This window comes from Solanum tuberosum, unplaced genomic scaffold (genome assembly GCF_000226075.1).
Source record: "Solanum tuberosum cultivar DM 1-3 516 R44 unplaced genomic scaffold, SolTub_3.0 scf00028, whole genome shotgun sequence".
In the NCBI taxonomy this organism is placed as follows: Eukaryota; Viridiplantae; Streptophyta; class Magnoliopsida; order Solanales; family Solanaceae; genus Solanum; species Solanum tuberosum.
In genome coordinates, this window is record NW_006238954.1 from 2,316,797 (window position 1) to 2,335,738 (window position 18,942).

Below are 18,942 nucleotides of genomic sequence, written 5' to 3' on the forward strand. Positions count from 1 at the left end.
CAAGGACACCTAATCAATCCATTATTCTTGAAAATATCAAGTGTCATTATATGTTCAATAAAACGTCTAACACCATCAATAAACTCAACTTTCAAACCCCCACCAGTGTCATAATGAATATTATACATCCACAAACAATGATCCATCTACTAAAATATAGATATTCAATTATAAATTAAATTTAATAATAATTTAACTACATCAAACTAATTTATATTGTTAATATATATTTATAATTACTTAATAATTATATTTATTATTACTTATATACCTAATTAATTAGTTCATAAATACTACATTTCAAGATCTACAAAGTTCAGGCTTAAATTAATTCATAATTTTTAATTATGTTTAAGATTTCAAATAATTAATTATATTTCTAATTAAGTTCAAGTTATTATAAATTAAGTTGAAAGTTATAATTAAGTTCAAATATATTAAGGTTAATAAGATTTTAATAAGTACTTGAAAGTTCAATCATTAAGTTCTAATTAATTGAGGTCATCAAGAATTAGTTATATTCAAGTTCTAAGTTCAATGTTCAAGTTCTAAATTCAAGTTCATATCAAAGTTCTAAAATTAGTTATACATAAACTTCAAATCCAAAAATTAGCTAGTTATTATTTTCAAGTTCAAGTTCAATAATTAAATTCAAGTTCATATCTAATTTCTAAACTTAGTTATATATAAACTTCCAATCCAAAAATAAGTTATATTCAAATTCTAAGTTCAAGTTCAGTTTCTAAATTCAAGTTCATATAATATCTAAAATTAGTTATATATAAAATTTTAAGCCAAGAATAATTAGTTATATTCAAGTTCTAATTAAGTTCAACTACTGCAAGTTCTAATTAAATTCATCATATATCCAATTTCTAAAATTAGTTAAACATAAACTTCTAACTGAAGAATTAATTAGTTATATTGAAATTTCAAGTTCAAGTTCTAAATCTAACTTCAATTCATCTAATTTCAATTCATCTAACTTCGAATTAACACTTCTCTAACTAACAATCAATCAAATTAAAAAAAATCTCAATTCACAAGTACTAAAATCAAAAAATTCCACTAACTAACTAACAATCATACAAACTAGTACTAAAATAAAATAAAAACCCTAAATCATTCACTAACTAACAATCAATCATTCAAACTAACAATTAATTAAACACAAATTCAATACACTAATTAACAAAATAAAATCTAACTCAAATTGAAAAACTTAAAAAATAATTTTATGAAACCCTAACCTTAAATTAAAGGAGAAAGAGACAATGGAGAGATAATGGAGCAGCAGGGGTCGTCATCGGCAGCAGCGTCGGCGGAAGTAGCGGCGTCGGCGGCAGAAATCTTAGAGAGAAAGAAGAGAAGAGAAAAGGAAGAAGAAGGAAAAATGGGGAAATGTCGCATCTGTCTCAAAGATATTTTAAGAAAAGCGACAGACAACGTCTCTTTGTCTGTCGCTTTTTTTAAAATAGTTGACCAAAAAGCAACAGACTAAGAGACACTGTCCGTCACTTTTCTTAAATGTTTGACTAGTCATTTTGACTAAAGAGCAACGGACTTAGAGATGCCGTCCGTCGATATTTTAAAAAAACAATTAATCAATTAAAATTAATTAAAAGCGACGGACGGCATGGTTAGTTTTAAATTTATAAATAATTATTTTAAATAAAAGGGGATGGACTGTGTCGCTACCTATATAAAATAATTAATTATTGATTATATATTTATTTGGTGCAAAATTCGGCCATAAAAAGTGAAAGACTAATAGATGTCGTCCGTCACCTTTTGTAAAATAATTTTAAAAATATTTTTATTTATTTTAAAGTGACGGATAGTGTGGCAATTGGCGTTGCATTTTGAAGCGACACCGTCCGTCATTTTTTGGCAGTTTTTTAGTGGTGTTTACCTAATCTATAAATGACAATCATCTATGGAGATGTTCAATGTTCATTTTTATTTTTTCTTTCTTTCTTTTTATTACTCCCTCCATCCCATTTTAAGTGAGGTAGTTTGACTCAGCATGGAGTTTAAGAAAGAAAGGAAGACTTTTAAACTTGTGGTCCAAAATGAATGATAGAAATTTGTGTGGCTGTAAATCATTTCATTAAGGGTAAAATAGATATTTTATAGTTAAATTTTTACTTAGTATAGAAATGTGTCATTCTTTTTGGGACTGAATAAAAAGGAAAGTAAGTCACATAAATTGGGACAGAGGGGAGTAGTATAGTTTTTTTCTTTTGTTTTTTTCTTTCATCTTTCATGTACTTAATAATGTCATAATATGGTATTCACTTTGATAAAGATCATCAATATACTCTTCAAAGGTTCATCGTAGAGATGTTCACATTAGTTTGGTACAAGTTCATTAAAATGAAGGTGGAAACTTAATTATCTTGGAAGATTCATCAAAAGAGATGGTCATATCTATATTACCTTAAGAGCATGAACTCCTAACTTGAATGTTAAATTACTATAATATCCCTAACTAAGGTTTGTGACTTTTTCGATGAGTTGTGACTTTTTCGATGAGTTGTGACTTTTCTCAAAGGGTTGTGATTTTTCGATGAGTTGTGACTTTTCCAAAGAATTGTAACTTTTCCAAAGAGTTGTGACTTTTTCAATAAGTTGTGACTTTTCGAAAGGATTGTGACTTTTCGGAAAGGTCATGACTTTTCAGATAAGACACAAAAAACACTTGTTCATACTATCCTTTGTTGACTATAAATAGAGGGGTTTCCTCTCATTTTCAACCACAATATTTTTAATCTTCTACTCTTCTTCTTCTTGCAGTTTTAAAATTTTCATGTGATTTATTATCGTTAAGTAAGTTCAAAGTTTAGCGGAATATTAGGTACCACTATTCTGATGAAGATAATTGTTCTATCCTAAGAGGGTATATTCCTTAACCTCGAGTACTTGATGAAATAATTTTGATGAATTAATAATTATTTTATTGCTTAGTATATACATTAGTATGTAATGTTCCAATATATGAAGTTAACATGATGTAGTTTAAATTCATTTGTTTTGTTAACAATTTTTCTTGTAATGTAAATATATGCTTCTGAATATCTTTGTCAAAAATTATTAAGATAATAGTTTATATGACTTGTAATAACGCTAGTTGAAGTTTGTATTAGTTTAATTTTTATTGTAGTCTGAATTCATTTATTTTTGTTAACAATTTCTCTTGTCATGTAGATATATGCTTCTAAATATCCTTTTCCAAAATTATTAAACTTCTCAAGAGATAGAGAATTGTCACAATTTGTTTTTTTGATGCTCAAGACAGAAGAATGACTTTATTTATAAATGCAACTAATGTGATTTATATTGTCAAGAAATTTGCTTCATAATAGTTATTACTATATAAACATTGCCCTTTTGTTTTCCTTATTTACTATTCCTTAATATTTCAGTATTTTCGACGAAGCAAAGTTCATATGACTTGTAATAATGCCAGGGGAAGTTTGTATTAGTTTAATTTTTATTGTAGTCTAAATTCATTTGTTTTTGTTAATAATTTCTCTTGTGGTGTAATCTATGTTTCTGAATATATTTTTTCAAAATTATTAAACTTCACAAGACTTAGAGAATTATCACGATTTGTTTTTTTGATGCTCAAGACAAAAGAAAAACTTTATTTATGAATGCTACTTATGTGATTTAGATTGTCAGAAAGTTTGATTAAAAATAGTTATTACTACGTAAATATTGCCCTTTAGTTTTACTAATTAACTATTTCTTAATATTTCAGTATTTTCGACGAAGAAAAGTTCATATTTCAGTAATTATATATGTTACAAATGTATTATCAAGTTAACAAGATCTTCTAACTTCAAAATATATTATTTTAAATTTTTCCGAGTTCTTTTTTTTTAATAAAACTCACAAAAAATGTGAAAATATGTGAATATATATGAATCATTTAAAAGTTATATGACATCTAAACAGATTAAGTGGAATACACGTGCAAATCACATCTAGTTAGATGACAAGAAAAACATACTAACAAATATCATCTATAAGGTAATATTAGTGAGATACGACTAATAACTTTTACAATCGAAGTCAACTTCTTTTTCATAAACAAAAATAAGAGTCTAGACCTTGTCTCAATCACCATCTAGTACAATAGAGAATACAAATAGGGTCAAATACCCTTTACATCAATAAAGTCTCAAACATAGAAAGTACAATAGAAGCTAAAATGGATAATGTCTTGTCCTCGAATCTTGAGGACTCGCCAAGCCTAGGGAATAGTCAACCCAAGCTTCACTTGAAAGAAGAACTGCGACTCAACGACCGGAACCTACACTTATAGTAAATGTAGAAAATATGGGTTAGCACAAATAATGTACTAAAGTATGGAAGTCATGCACAAAAAATCCTTAAAACATGCATAAAAGGGACATTTAGTTGAAATCATGTCATTATCAAGTTTAAAAGCCATTATGCACATTTATGAAGAAACATAAGTCAAACCAACATATAAGCAACCCAAAGCCATACTAGTGCAATGCAAAGTTAATCTCCCATAACCCTACCAAATGCTAAGTATCACATTTAAGTCACCAACAACATACATATCTTACTTTTGCCTCATCCATAACCAACATACATAAGTAAGGAGTTATTCATATTCATAACGTGTAACAAGTAAAGTCAACCTTAACATTCATACATATCATACATACATAATCCATAAGCCTTCATAACATAAGAGAACCTCACCATAACCCCTCTTCAAGCCCACTTGTGCAATGCATAAGTGAAGTCCCATTCCCCCACTCATACTAAGTAGTACTCTTAAGAAGTCACAATTAAAGTCCATGTTCTTATCATAGTTCATATTTGTATCATATAGGGAAAATAGCATTAACCGACATAGACCATGTGAGCGACATGGAATCCGGTGTTTTACCCCCACACCGAAAAGAGGTGTCCTACTTGCCTAAGGTAGAACGTATATATTAGCTTTTAGGTATATCCACTAGCTAAAGACCTATGTGGGCACATATTTATCGGATAAGGAGATAGCTTAGCGTAAAGGAACCCATCTCATACTCATATCCACTCGGTGCTAAGCATAATTCCCTTCAGAATTCATATTAGTCTTTACTTAAGTTCATGGTCATAAGAGAATACACTAGGCACTCAACCAACATACATCATAATAGCTCATTGATTCATTAGGTGAGAATGTCCTTTCAATCTTAGAATCTTCAACATGTGAGTAAACCTTTCACATAACATTCATAGTGTTTCATGAGAATAGCCTTTCAATCAACACAACAAGCTTATCATAACATACATACATGCTTCATAAATAATCAACTGTAAGGGTATAGGGAAGAAGGATCATGCATCAATACCAAAATTACGCAATAGTCATAGGATCATCACTATCTAAGTGAATCAAATGGTCATATACAAACCTCATTAACATGTATAAACCCTAACAAATTGCCTTTCAAGGCTATAAATCAAGATCAACCCTAACTTCTAGAATTATCACATTAGATAGAGAGATATCATGATTCAATAACTTAATCAATGTAAACATAATCAATTGTCAAGTTCCCATCATCAATCAAGCCATACATAGTTCACAATTTAGGAAGAAGAGGAAATCATGGGTACAAGGGAGATTTTCATCATAAAACATCCATACTCCATTAATCCAACCATAAATCATCATAACCAACCATAATCAACCATAAATAATCAATTGAAAACGTTTTAGAAGGAGACCCATGTTATAGATTGCAAACCGTAGATTTGGGGGATTTGAAATGTTAAAAACATAGTTTGAAGGGGCACCTTGGGTGATAGCTACCCAAGGGGCACCTCAGAACCACTCTCTACAATATGTGTCACCATAAATACAGATTTGAGCTCACAACTCTACTTCATGGACCTAGAGATATTGAAAGTTAACTCTTCATTGTTCAATCAAAACTTCATATGCCCTTTCTCCATATCAACCAAGGCGCACCCAGTGGCTAGGAATGGTCTCCCAAGGATAATGGGAACCTCAAAATCAAAATCAAAATCACAATCAAGTATCACAAAATCAGCCGAAAAGATAAAAGACTTCACTTTCACTAGTACATCTTGGAGCACACCGATGGGCTTCTTCACAGTTCTATCGGCCATAAGCAGTTACATCACAGTTGGTTTTGGATCCCTTAAACCTAACTTCTTGTAAATAGACAATGGCATCAAATTGATACTAGCACCTAAATCGCACAGTGCCTTTGCAAAATGTAGCAACCCAATAGTACAAGGAATAGTGAAAGCACGAGGATCCTCATTCTTCTGCACAAGGGACCTTGTAGCAATAGCACTACAGTGTTGCAACTTATCATCATCTTCGAAACTCACGGCCCGATTTTTAGTGACCGAGTCCTTCATAAACTTCACATACCCAGGCATTTGCTCGAAAGCTTCTATCAACGGCACTTTGATGGAAATCCGCTTCAACATACTAATAAACTTGCGGTATTTACCTTCTTCAGTCTTCTTCACTAACCTCTGTGGGAAAGGAGGTGAAGGTCTAGGCATGGGAACAACTTTTTGGGTTATCTCCACTTCCTTCTCTATCGCATTTTCTGCCTCTCCGTTTACCTCAATCACATCATCATTTTTACTAGCGTCAACTTCCACCCCAGACGGCATAGGTGGATCAATGGTCTGCTTACCCCCTTGAGTAGTGACTGCCATACAATGTCCATTATTCTTTGGAATTTGGACGGTGTTTCTAGGAAGTGTGCCAGGTTGACGTGGGTTTACTGTAGTGGATAACTGAGTCATCTGATGCTCAAGATGCTTGATTGACACTGCATGGGCATCAACTTTTTGACCAATACCAGATACATTCTCATCAGTCGCATCAACCTCTTCATCATCTTCTGCATCATATCCTCAATACATGACATATTACCTCTAGCTTCCCAATTACCAGATTCTCAATTTTGAGGAGGAACATAAGGTCCAACCCAATTGTTTCTATTGCCATAGTTGTTCCGGTTGTAGTTGTTGACGCGATTGTAGTTCCCATCCCGGACATATTGACCTTCTTGATTGTAGTTGCCATAGTTCCAAACTTGGTTTCCTTGCCCTTAGCGCCAATTATCCGAGTTGGAACCTTGGGCGTTGGCTCGGAAACCCCCATCAAATCATTCACCAAATAATCATTCTTCTCATAGTAATATTCCTCCTCTGGTGGTGGTGGAGTCTTGGTTAAGTAATTGATTGCATTTACCTTTTATGTACTTCCGCTCACATGCTTTAGGTCCAACCCAGCTTTGTCCTCATCTAAGCCATTTCCTCACGAATATCATCAGCAGATTGGTTAGTTGTAGCTTGGACTGCAAACGTGTTTCTCCCAGTATCTGACTTTCTAGTACTCCACACTTTATTATTTTGGGAAATCTTCTCCAGTTTCTCTGCAATCTACTCAAAAGTGCACTCACCATATGAACCTCCAGCGATAGTATCAAACACCGCCTTACTATTGTCATCCTGACCTCAATAGAATTATTCCTTCTGCGATTCATCCTCAATACGGTGATTCGGGACACCTCTTATGAAAACAATGAACTTGTCCCAACAACTACTCACAGACTCTCTAGGTAGTGCTACAAAGTTGTTGAGTTTATCTTTGTGGTTCAGCTTTTTTGATACGGGAAAGAATCTTGACAGGAACACCTCAGTTAATTGGTCCCATATATAAATTGAGTTATAAGAGAGCTCAGTAAACCACACAGCAGCATCGCCGGTCAATGAAAGAGGAAATACTCTTAATTCAATGACATCCATGTCCAAGTCCGGTCGACCCACACAACTTTTGCAAACACTCCTCAGCTTAGCAACATGCGCATGTGGATCCTCCGATGCCAAACCAGAGAACAAACCCCTCGCTGTAATCATCTACATCAAACTTCTAGTCACCACGAATGTATTCCCCGGAGGTAGAGGGGGTAGAACAAGAGGTCCGTCAGATTCAACAGCATTAAAGTTGACCCTATAGTTGTCACGCAGTCTTGGTCCTGGTAGATCATGTAACCTCACTGTATCTCTCAGTAGATATTCACCTTGAACCATATTATTCTCATTACCAACCCTCAGAGGCTACAAACCAACTCTATCACCTAACTTTCCTCTGATAGGATTGATTGGGACTTCTTGGTTATTCATTCTTCGCAAAGTTCTGTTCAATTCTGGATCGTAAGGAGTAAGCGGTTCACCTTGGCTAGGTGTACTTGGCATACACTAGAGTAGGAACCTGAGAGAAACAAAAACAAAAGAAAAAGTAAAATTAGGAAATATTTGACTAAAGTTCAATAATGTAGTTAAACTTAATCTAAAAGCCTTGACTATTGTGGGAGATGATGTTAGCACCATTGATGGTGCAGTTAGAGTGACTGATAGCACTACTGATGGTGTTCTGATAGAGGATGTGGGCACTACTGAGGGTGAACCAAGTGTTGATCCAGCGGGCCCCGGGAAATCGGACCCACCCGCTTGTTGAGGTCTTCGGCGCATTTGCGCCATAGGTTTGCTTCACCTTCACCCTACTCTTTATTGCTTATTTTTGTGCATTGGAGACAATTGCACTCTATTATGTTGGGGGTGGGGTAAATGGATTGTGAGTGATAGGGTGAAGTCTGAGTAACCCAACTCATAATCCTCTCTTGGGGTTTTCTTGCCTGTGTTCTTTTTCCCCAACAGACTATTTAATTTATGTTGAACTAGCATGTGTTAGGATTGTATGTGTAGAAGCATGTGAAAGAATGAAGCATGAAGGCATAATTAAGAAGGAAAAATGATACCCGTCCAAAATTTGTGATATTTGCTAAAATATGTAGGTTAGAATGAGTTGAATGTGTTGGCTCTAAGTATGACATGATACAGAACCAACTTGATTTCATGACTTAAGCTAAAACTTGAACTGACAATGAAACTATGTGCCAAGAGTGTGTGAGAATGGTTGATCATTCAGACAATTTTGTGCCAATCTAGAACTTTCCCCGTTGGTCTTGCTAGGATAATCTAGGCTAGAAGTTAGGAAGTGATCATAGGACATTGTTCAAATTAGTCCACTTAAGCCTAAAATGATCTAACCAAATGATAACATTATTCCCTTTTGATCCAAATATTTGAGCCTAAAATTGACTAATTCTTTTGATTCACCTAACTCACATTCCCTTAAAAACATTGTCTCGGCCCCGGTCCCTCCTTGGACATGTGCACCTTGACTTAGGCCAAAAGCCTAAGTTGAGGGTGGCTAATCCCAAAAGTTACCTTGATCTTGGCCCTGGTCCGACATCGGACATTGTGCACCTCAACTAATGCAAAATGCATAAGTTGAGGGTGGCTATGAAAAGGAACCAAATGGAAAAAGGGTATGAAAAGAGTTTAGTGTTGAAAAGAGAAAAAGTATGAAAGAGGATGTGACTTTGTGCAAAAGAATCAAAAGAAAAGTGTTGGAAGAAATAGAAGAAAAAGAAGGTGAAAGAAAAAGAAGAAAGTAAAAACTAAGAGTCAAAAAGTCAAAAGTCACATCCATGTTGCAAAGAAATAAGGGAAAGAGCTTAAAATGGGAGGATGCCAAAAATAGGTCAAGGAAGAGGTAAAAAGTCAATGTAATGTCAAGGAGGGCGGAAAGTCACTAAAAAGTACCCAAATGTACCACACCTTACCCCTGAGCCTACGTTACAAGCTAAGAAAGTCCTATAGTGATCTTAGCAACTAGTTTTGAAGAGTCTAAGCAGTGAAAAATAAGGGGCAAGCCTATGGTATTGAGCACTAACTGTACATGAAATTACTTTTGAGCGTGAGTGTTGAATGAATCCTTGTACTCAAAATTATATTCATTGTGTGAAAAAAGGATTTCTTTTGAAGTAAGGGCACTAGTTACATTGTCAAAAAGGTGGTACCTTGGTGATAGCAAAATAGTGTATGTTGTGTGTTGATTTGTCGATATTTGTCATATTTTGATCCGCATGAGTTAGCTTGTTGAGTCTAAGAGAAAATATTTGCACTCGAAAAGAGAGTCGGGATAGAGAGCCATGTGATTGCTTGTGCTTGAATGCTTGCTTCTATACAAGTATCGTTTAGAGTCTTAGTGTGTCGCTTGAGGACAAACAACGAATTTAAGTTGAGGGTGTTGATATACTGTGAGTTTACTGTATTTTTAATACATTTCACTTAAGATTTGTGTGTTCCTAGGGCCATTTTGTATTGGTATTAATGTAATTTTATCATGATTGCAGGAAATAAATTCAGGAGGAACTCCCTCATTCACAATCTCCTCTTCCATCCTTCTTGCGGTCACCCTTCTTGTAGTCATATCCTATATGCACAAGAAAAGGGTTAGAAAAAGGACTTCATAGAGTTAAAACTCTAAGGCATGACAAAAGAGTAATGAAATAAGTGAAAGTTCCTAAACATCTTATAGCCTCTCATTCATAAGTGTAGCGCGCTTCACACTCATGAACAAGACTCTACTAGACATGGTTCTAGGACATCATCCTAGAATCATTCTAAACCTTGTGCTCTGATTACCAAGTTTCTCACGACCCAGGGGTACCCCCTAGACATAACATGTCGTACTTGACCCCGAAGGGGTCTCATACAAGCCCTTAGCATAATCATAAACATAAAGTCATAGAAATGATGCAAAAAATTTAAAACTTTTACAATTGAAGTCAACTTCTTTTTCATAAACGAAATTAAGAGTCTAGACCTTGTCTCAATCACGATCTAGTACAATAGAGAATACTAGGGTCAAATTCCCTTTACATCAATAAAGTCTCAAACATAAAAAGTACAATAGAAGCTAAAATGGATAATGGCTTGTCCTCGAATCTTGAGGACTCACCAAGCCTAGGGAATAGTCAACCCAAGCTTCATTTGAAAGAAGAAGTGTGTCTCAATGACTGGAACCTACACTCATAGTAAATGTAGAAAATATGGGTTAGCACAAATAATGTACTAAGTATGGAAGCCATGCACAAAAAATCCTTCAAACATGCATTAAAGGGACATTTAGTTGAAATCATGCCATTATCAAGTTTAAAAGCCATTATGCACATTTATGAAGAAACATAAGTTAAACCAACATATAAGAAACCCAAAGCCATACTAGTGCAATGCAAAGGTAAGATCCCATAACCCTACCAAATGCTAAGTATCACATTTAAGTCACCAACAACATACATATCTTACTTTTGCCTCATCCATAACCAACATACATAAGTAAGGAGTTATTCATATTCATAACGTGTAACAAGTAAAGTCAACCTTAACATTCATACATATCATACATACATAATCCATAAGCCTACATAACATAAGAGAACCTCACCGTAACCCCTCTTAAAGCCCACTTGTGCAATGCATAACTGAAGTCCCATACCCCCACTCATACTAAGTAGTACCTCTTAAGAAGTCACAATTAAAGTCCATGTTCTTATCATAGTTCATATTCGTATCATATAGGGAAAATAGCATTAACCAACATAGACCATGTGAGCGACATGGAATCCGGTGTTTTACCTCCACACCGAAAAGAGGTGTCCTACTTGCCTAAGGTAGAACGTACATATTAGCTTTTAGGTATATCCACTAGCTAAAGACCTATGTGAGCACATATTTATGGGATAAGGAGATTGTCTCTATAAACCCTAACTACTAATGTGAAGGTTTCCATATCATGAGATAAACATATTAGAAACCCAACTACTAGCGTAAAGGAACCCATCTCATACACATATCCACTCGGTGCTAAGCATAATTCCCTTCAGAATTCATATTAGTCTTTACTTAAGTCATGGTCATAAGAGAATACACTAGGCACTCAACCAACATACATCATAATAGCTCATTGATTCATTAGGTGAGAATGTCCTTTCAATCTTAGAATCTTCAACATGTGAGTAAACCTTTCACATAACATTCATAGTGTTTCATGAGAATAGCCGTTCAATCAACACAACAAGCTTATCATAACATACATATATAGTTCATACATAATCAAGTGTAAGGGTATAGGGAAGAAGGATCTTGCATCAATACCACAATTACAGAATAGTCGTAGGATCATTACTATCTAAGTGAATCACATGTTCATATACAAACCTCATTAACATTATTAAACCCTCACAAATTGCCCTTCAAGGCTATGAATCAAGATCAACCCTAACTTCTATAATTATCACATTAGATAGAGAGATATTGTGATTCAACAACTTAATCAATGTAAACATAATCAATTATCAAGTTCCCATCATCAATCAAGCCATACATAGTTCACAATTTAGAAAGAAGGGAAAATCATGGGTACAAGGGAGATTTCCATCATAAAACATCAATACTCCATTAATCCAACCATATATCATCATAATCAACCATAAATAATCAATTGAAAACGTTTTAGAAGGAGACCCTATAGATTGAAAACCCTAGATTTGGAGGATTTGAAATCTTAAAAGCATAGTTTGAAGGGGATCATTGGGTGATAGCTACCCAAGGATGAAAAGCATCTATACCTTGACTATGAAACTTCAAGAAATTTTGGGAAGAACCTTTGGAATCCACAAACCCTAGCTTCAATGGCTCATTTTTTCTTCCTTGTGTTTAGAGAGAGAAATATTGAGAAAAGAGGGAGTTGTTTATTTCAATTGGGTATTTGAGTGTAATGACTTATTTTGGGTGAATTTGGACTTAAAACAACTTATATATTACCCCCAAAAATGCCCAAAATGACCTCACTTAAGTTGGACTAAAATAGGAATTAACTTAACTAACCTCTACTTAAAGTACACGCCCAGGTGTCACAAGCCACCTTCACGAGCCGTGGTGAGGACCATGACCCATGGTCCCCCTCATGAAGGTGGGGCAGTAGCCATGTCTTTGGAGCTCAAGGCCAAGGAGCCTAAGGCATCCTCACGAGCACCTTCACGAGCCGTCAAGTGAACCATGACCCGTGGTCCTGCTCATGAAGGGTGAGGCAGTAGCTAGGCTACCTCAAGCCCCCAATCCCCCATGCCCAAGTCTCCTTCACGAAGGGCTCCACGAGCCGTGGTCCCTTCCGTGAAGTTTGAGGCAATGGCTAATGTTTTGGGTGGCTTCTCTCCCTTGGCCAAAGCCACTCCACGAGGCCTCCCATGAGCCATGGTCATGACCACGATCCGTGGTGGTGGTTGTGGAGCTTGGGGTAGTGTGCTCAAGTTTGGGGCAACCTTGGCCTTTAGCCTTGGCTTGCCCCTTTTTCTTAGCACTTGTCCCTTAGGCCTTGACTCCTAAAACCTCTATGTCAATTTTAGATGGTCTACTAATCAACGGGGAGTCATTTTATAGTTTTTAATCCTTACTTTAGGCTCTAGTTTAACCTACCATTTTTTGGGGTGTTACAACTGGGTTCATGAGGAGTGTTCTGAATCACCGCATATATGATGAGTCACTAAAGTAGTACTCCTATAGAGGACAAGATGACAATGGTCGGGCTGTGTTAGATACTATTGCTGGAGTATAATATGGTGAGTGTACTTTCGAGGAGATCTCTAAAAAACTTGAGAGGAGTTCCCAAAACAATAAAGCATGGAGCACTAGAAAGGCAAATACTGGTAGGAGTACGTTCGCGATCCAAACTGCACCAAATCAAGTTAATGATGACATTCGTGAAGAGATGGCACAAATGAGGATAAAACTGGGCTTGGTATTGACGCATGTGAGTAGAGATACATGAAACGTGAATGCGTTAAATTATCTTACTAGAACTCCACCACCGCCAGTTGAGGAATGTTACTATCAGCAGGTTGCAAATTTGGTAACTGCTGGGGGTTTCCGAACCAACACCCAAGGTTTCAACTTGGATAATTGGCGCCAATATCAGGAAACCAAGGTTGGAACTATGGAAACTACAACCGTGAGGGAAACTATGTCTGGGATAGGAACTACAATCGTGATAACAATTACAACCGGAACAACTATGGCAACAAAAATGATAAGGTTGGACCCTATGTTCCCCCTGGTAATAGAGAGGTTGGTACTAGTATGACTCGCATTGAGGATATGATGCAAAAGATTATGAAGAGGTTTGATGCAACTGACAAAAATGTGAAAGAGATGCGAAATGACTTATCTGGAATCGGTCAAAAAGTTGATGCCCATGCAGTGTCAATCAAGCAACTTGAGCAGCAGTTTAGTCAGTTGTCCACCACTGTAAACCCACGTCAGCCTGGCACACTTCCTAGCAACACCATCTAGAATCCAAAAAATGATGTGCATTGTATGACAATCACTACTCGCGGAGGAAAGGAGGCCATTAATCCCCCATGCCATCCGAGGTTGAAAGAGTGATAGAAAAGGATGAGGATGAGATTGAGGTTACTAAAGATTCGAAAATTGACACAGATAAGGAAGTAGAGGTAACCCAAAAAGTTGTTCCCATGCCTAGACCTCCACCTCCCTTTCCACAGAGGTTGGTGAAAAAGACTAAAGAAGGAAAATACCACAAGTTTATAGCAATATTGAAACAGCTTTCCATTAATGTTCCGTTGATAGAAGCTTTGGAGCAAATGCCTGGGTATGCAAAATTAATGAAGGACTTGGTGACCAAAAAAAGGGCTGTCAGTTTTGAGAATGATGAGAGGTTGCAACATCGTAGTGTTATTGCTACTAGGTCACTTGTGCAAAAGAAATAGGATCCTGGAGCTTTCACCATTCTTTGTACCATCTGTATGTTGCATTTTTGCGAAGGCCTTATGTGATTTGGGTGCCAGCATTAACTTGATGCCATTGCCAATTTATAAGAAGTTGGGTTTAGGAGCTCCAAAACTGACTGCGATGCATTTACTTATGGCTGATAGAACTGTGAAGAGGCCCATTGGAGTGTTGCAAGATGTCCATATGAAAGTAGAGTCATTCATCTTTCCGGGGGACTTTGTGATCTTAGACTATGAGGTTGATTCCCATCATCTTAGGGAGACCATTTCTTGCTACTGGGCGTGTGTTGGTTGATATGGAGAGAGGGCAGATGATGTTCTGATTAAACAATGAGGAGGTAACTTTTAACATCTGTAGGACTATGAAACATGAAAGTGATCTTAAATCAGTATCTGTGGTGAATCACGTTGTGAGGCAAGAATCTAGGTATCCATTGAGGAAAGGTTAGGTGTTGATGCGCTAGCAGCAGTGATGATGAATTTTGACAGTGATGGTATTGATGAGTATGATGAGCTAGTTGCCGCACTTGATAGGTTCGAATTCTGTTCCAAACCAAAAAGATTGGAGTTAGATATAAAGAATTGAGACTCCCCACTGACAAAACCGTCTGTAGATGAGCCTCCAAAACTGAAAATCAAGGCTTTACCATCCCACTTGAGGTATGTCTTCTTGGGGAAAGATAGCACTTTACGAGTAATCATTGTTGCTGATTTAAGCAAAGAACAAATAAAGGACTTGGTATCTGTGCTGAAGAGGTTTAAGAGGGCTATAGGATGGACTATTGCGGACATTATTGGGATACAGCCAGGCATTTTTTCTCACAAAATCCAACTCATGTCAGACAGCAAGCCAAGTATTGAGCATCAAAGGAGACTAAATCCCCCTATTCAAGAGGTTATGAAAAAGGAGATCATTAAATTGTTAGATGTTGGATTTATATTATCCGATTGCTGATAGTAGTTGGGTTTGCCCAGTCCCATGTGTTCCAAAGAAAGGAGGAATCACTGTAGTTCCCAATGCTAAAAATGAGCTTGTTCCAATGAGTCTGGTGACTCCCAATGCTAAAAATGAGCTTGTTCCAATGAGGTCGGTGACTGGATGGAGAGAGTGTATGGACTATTGCAAGTTAAATGCATAGACCGAAAAAGATCACTTCCCAATGTCGTTCATAGATCAGATGCTAGATCGTCTCGTTGGTAAGGGTTGGTATTGTTTTCTAGATGGGTATTCGGGGTACAATCAAATCTCCATATCTTCGGAAGACCAAGAGAAAACCACTTACACTTGTCCATATGAGACTTTCACCTTCAAAAGGATGTCATTCGGGTTGTGTAATGCTCCAGGGACCTTCCAGAGGTGTATGATGTCGATTTTTTCAGATATGGTAGAGGACACGATTGAGGTATTTATGGATGATTTCTCTATGGTTGGCGACTCATTTGATGGTTGTTTGATGCATCCGGCCGAGGTACTAAAATGATGTGAAGAGTGAAATCTTGTGCTCAATTGGGAAAAATGCCACTTCATGGTAAAAGAGGGTATAGTTCTGGGTCATCGGATTTCGCATAAAGGTATTGAGGTTGATAGAGCCAAAGTTGAGGTAATAGAAAAGCTTCCACCACCTATCTCTATAAAAGGTGTTCAGAGATTTCTTGGGCATGCAGGTTTCTACCGAAGGTTCATAAAAGATTTCTCAAAAATTGCACACACACTGTGCAAGTTACTCGAAAAGGAGTATAAGTTTGATTTTGATGATGCTTGTCTGAGAGCATTTGGAGAGTTGAAAGAAAAGTTGTATTCGACACCTATCATTATTTCACCGGATTGGGGACAACCGTTTGAAGTGATGTGTGATGAGAGTTGGGTGGCGCTTGGTGTAGTTTTAGGACAGAGGCGAGAGAAGATTCTTCATCCTATTTACTATGCTAGCAAAGCTATGAATGTGGCTCAAAAGAACTATACTGTGACTGAATAAGAACTCCTTGATGTGGTTTTCACATTCAAAAAATTTAGGTCCTACTTGCTTGGTACTAAGGTCATAGTGCATACTGACCATTCTGCATTGAGGTATCTAATGGCTAAAAGGGATGCAAAACCAAAGTTGATTAGATGGGTGCTTTTGTTGCAAGAGTTTGATTTTGAGGTAAAGGATAGAAAGGGAACAAAAAATCAGGTTGCAAATCATTTGTCCAGATTAGAGGAAGACTCTATGGTCAAGTTTGAGGATGGAGTTGAGATTAATGATGTGTTCCCTGATGAACAAGTATTGGTTGCTTCTTATGATCTCATCCCTTGGTTCGCAGATTTTGTTTACTACTTGGCAAGTGATTTCGTTCCGTCGTATTTGTCATTCCACCAAAGAAAAAAATTCATGTCTGAGGTGAAGAAATTCTTTTGGGATGAGCCTTACTTGTTTCGTATTTGTGCTGATGGGACTATTCGTCGTTGTGTGCCCGAGGTTGAGATAATGAGTATACTAGAGGCGTGTCATTCATCGCCTGTTGGTGGGCACCATAGTGGTATCCGAACTGCCCATAAAATTTTGCAGTGGGTATTACTGGCCTACCATCCACCAAGATGCTCATGATTTCGCCAAATCTTGTGATTGTTGCCAACACGAAGGAGGAATTTCGAAAAGGCAAGAACTACTCATGAACCCAATATTAGTGATTTGAGCTTTTTGATTTTTGGAGTCTTGATTTCATGGGTCCTTTTGTGAGTTTGAATGGGCTGAAGTATATTCTAGTTGTGGTTGACTATGTATCAAAATGGGTGGAGGCAGTCGTGCTTTCAAACAATGAGGGAAAGAGTGTCACCGCATTCCTGAAAAAGAATATCTTCTCCAAGTTTGGTACACCAAGGGAAATAAGTTGTTTAAGGCGTTGCTTGAGAAGTATGGTGTTCGTCACAGCGTAGCAACCCCATATCATCTCAAGTCAAGTGGGCAAGTTGAAGTGTCGAATCGCGAGATAAAGCAAATTCTTGAAAAGATCGTAAATGCCAATAGAATTGACTGGTCGATAAGGCTTGATGATGCTATATGGGCTTATCGCACTGCATTCAAAACCCCGTAGGTATATCCCCCTACCAACTTGTATATGGGAATTCTTTCCATTTGCCTATAGAGATAGAGCATAAAGCAATGTGGATGCTAAAGAAGTTGAATTTGGATTGGAGCACTGCTTCGAGTCAAAGACTGAATGACATGAATGAGCTTGATGAGTTTTTCCTTAAAGCATATGAAAGTTCAGCCTTGTATAAAGAGATTATGAAGATGTAACATGATCAAAATATCGAAAAGCGTGAATTTATTGCTAGTGATCTGGTGCTCTTATATAACTCAAGGGTGCGCGTGTTCCCTGGCAAGCTCAAGTCCAAGTGGACCGGGCCATTCAGAGTAACTCAAGTATTTCCACATGGTGCGATTGAGCTTGAGAACAAGGAAGGAACGAAGTTTAAGGTGAACGGACAGAGGATAAAAATCTACTTGGGGAAATCTGAGAGTAGAAATGAAGTGATAGAGGATTGGTATCTTGATGAAGTCTTAGTAATTAGGGTTTCTGCACCGTGCCGCGATGTTAAATCAAGCGCTGCTTGGGAGGCAACCCAAGATGTACAATCTAGCCAACTATAGGAGTTTTTTTTCGATCGAGGAATTTTTCTTAATATTTGTAGTTTTCTAGATAGTTGGTTATTAACTTTTTTTTAGTATTGGCTAGATATAGATAGAATAGGATCCGTGTCTATAAATGTGTCATGAAAATGTGAAAAGGAAGTCATAAGGTTTGCTACGTGTGCAGGGACGAAGAGGCAAAATCTGCAGAAAAGTTGATGCAGTGATCTACGGGTCCCATCGACGGTCCGCTGGTCCACCCACGGACCGTGGATGGCATCCGTAGATGTCAGGTAAGTTTTCTAGATTTTTTGAAGTGTTATACTAGACCACGAAACCCATCGACGGACCGTAGGTCGACCCACGGACCGTCGATGGGGCTTCGTGGGTCCAAGTTAGGGCTACTGTCGACCCGACCCAGACCCCATTTAAATAAAATCCCTCCATTCAAATACACCCTCCACTTCACTATTTTCCCCCAACCGTTATAAACGGTTTAATCAACCCCAATTCACCCACTAAACTTCCCAATCAAACCCATATAAACCTCCCATTCCATTATTATTCATTCCTATCTCTCTTATTCT

At 36.9% G+C, this 18,942-nt stretch overlaps 1 pseudogene; it reads left to right on the top strand.

The window, feature by feature from the left end:
• The window catches only part of LOC107059617 (uncharacterized), a 451,195-nt pseudogene extending 433,379 nt beyond the window's left edge, over nt 1-17,816 (top strand).
• The last annotated feature ends 1,126 nt before the right edge of the window (nt 17,817-18,942 follow it).